Consider the following 2,597-nt stretch of genomic DNA (forward strand, 5'->3'; position numbering starts at 1 on the left):
AAATGATTAATCTAAATTTTGGTGGTTATAGTTGCGTGACAACTATAACTACTGAAGTTGTGTTTACTGATTTGAAAAGTTGTTCCAAAATGTTACTTCCTAATATTACTATAAGATATATGATATTACTTATAGATGTTACTTGGGTCAGACAACATTTGGTGCAGGAATAAATGACATAAATGTTTTGGGTAAGATTGTAGATGTGAAACAGTTCAGGGAAATGTATTCATTTAGAATATCACACATTCTAGCTGGGGGAAATACCAGTAATGACAACATTATGTCAATTCAGATTTCTGAAATTAGAAATCATTACTCAAATATTTGAGATGCAGAAGAGAACTTTTCTCTTGCAATGTATAAAGAGACAACTCCTTCATGCCAGACACATCACAGAGTCAAACAGCACAGAAACAGATCCTACAGCTCATCTGGTCCACGCTGACTGAGATGCCCATCCAGACTAGTCCTATTTGCCAATGTTTGGCCCATGACCTTCTAAATCAGGGATCGGCAACCTTTTTGCCTCTGTGGGCCGGATCACATGTTAATGAGCGGACGGTGGGCCAGATAAATGCCATAAAAAACTTGAAATATGGGAATTATCCATTTAAATACATCTAGTTATGTTTGGCCTCAAATTAATGAATAACGCATGCTAGAAAATTATTTGTGCTTAAGGTTGCCTACCCCTGTAATCTAAGCATTTCCCATCATGTGCCTGTACATCTTTTAAAAATTGTTATTGTACCTCCCTCAACTTTTTTTTTCCTGGTAGCTCATTCCCTGGTGTTCACTATGAAAGTCCTATTTTGTTTTGACTTAAAAATGCAATACCTTGCACTCATCAATATTTGTCAGTACCTCCAGTTGAACTCTACCTTTTTGTGTGTTCCCCCGAGCTGCTAGTCTGTGGTTTTGTATTGCCACGTGCTCCTGTCCCCACTCCTGCTCTACTCCAGCCCCTGTATTACTGAGTACTCTGTCTCTCACCTGTTCTGTCTGTCTGTATCTTGTTTTACGGCAGTTGGCATCCAGCTTAATGGTGCATTACCACCACCCTCTGCTCCAGAATGTGCACTAGACATACATTCTAAATCCCCCTCTCACCTGTTTCTCATTATTACCTGTTTTGCTGCCACCTGTGTCTCATTGTGCTCCACCTATTATCTGCCTCTCTGTTTATTGCTCAGTGTATTTCAGTCCTGTGTTTTCACCTGCTTGTTACCAGATTGTGTCAGTGAGTTTTCCTGAGCCTTTTCAACATTTGTATCAGTACTCTGTCTGTCTGTCTGAATATCAAACTCTGCCTGTTTCCTGATTCTGGGTTTTGGATTTCTCTGGATGTTTTGATCTCTGCCTGAACTTTGACGCTGACTTTGTTTGCACCTCAGGGTTGTATACTCTGTCTGTCTGAATATTGACTCTGCCTGTTTTCCCATTCTGGTTTTTGGATTTCTCTGGATGCTTTGACCTCTGCCTGCGCTTTGACCTTTGCCTGCACTTTGACGCTGACTTTGTTCGTACCCTGGGATTTGTTGCTCAATTAATATCACTGTGTGAACAGCACTGGGTCTGCGATTGGATCCCTGCTCCAGCGCCCTGACAATATTAAAGTCTATTTGCCATTCTTCAGCCCAGTTACCCAACTGATCAAGGTTCTCTTATTATAATTCATAATTTTCTTCACTGTTAATGGTGCCTCCTATTTTGTTCTGATCTATAAACTTACTAAGCATGCCATGTACCTTCTCATCCAAATCATTAATATAGATGACAGACAACAATGGGCCTCGCACCAACCCCTAAAACACATCACCAGTCACAAGCCTCCAGTCTGAGAAACAACCTTCCACTGTCACTCTCGGCTTATGTACAATGTTTGTGCATGTAATAAATAAATAAGCAGCTCTCCCTAGTTTCCACACTATCTAAAATTCCAAACCAGTGGAACCTTATTAAAGGCCTCACTGACCATGTCTACCTCCCTGCCCTCAGCGACCTTCTTGGTCACATAATCAAAAAAACTCAATCAAGTTAATAAGACATGATTTCCCACACACTAAGCCATGCAGACCAACACTTCCCTTTCAAGAGATGCATGTTTATCTCACTCCTCAGATGTTAGGCTTAGGGGTTCTTAAGATTAAAAAATTGGACTATTTTACAACATTTTATATACTCCATCAAAAAAAGCATTGACACATGTGAATTCTACAGTCATAGTTTTCTCAAAGCATACTAATAGTACTGTTTAGTATATGGAACAGTACCACAACTGTACAGCTGACTGTACACCCTGTTAATTTAGATAGATAGCTGTTCACCTACAAGTTCTAATCCAGGACTCTTCCCTGATTGCCATCTTGGACAATGTCTCCCATCCACTACATAATGTACTGGTTGGGTACAGGAGTACATTCAGCCAGAGACTCACTCCACCGAGATGCAACACAGAGCGTCATAGGAAGTCATTCCTGCCTGTGGCCATCAAACTTTACAACTCCTCCCTTGGAGGGTCAGACACCCTGAGCCAATAGGCTGGTCCTGGACTTGTTTCCTGGTATAATTTACATATTACTATTTAATTATTT

This window comes from Mobula birostris, chromosome 20, assembly GCF_030028105.1.
Source record: "Mobula birostris isolate sMobBir1 chromosome 20, sMobBir1.hap1, whole genome shotgun sequence".
NCBI classification, from domain to species: Eukaryota; Metazoa; Chordata; class Chondrichthyes; order Myliobatiformes; family Myliobatidae; genus Mobula; species Mobula birostris.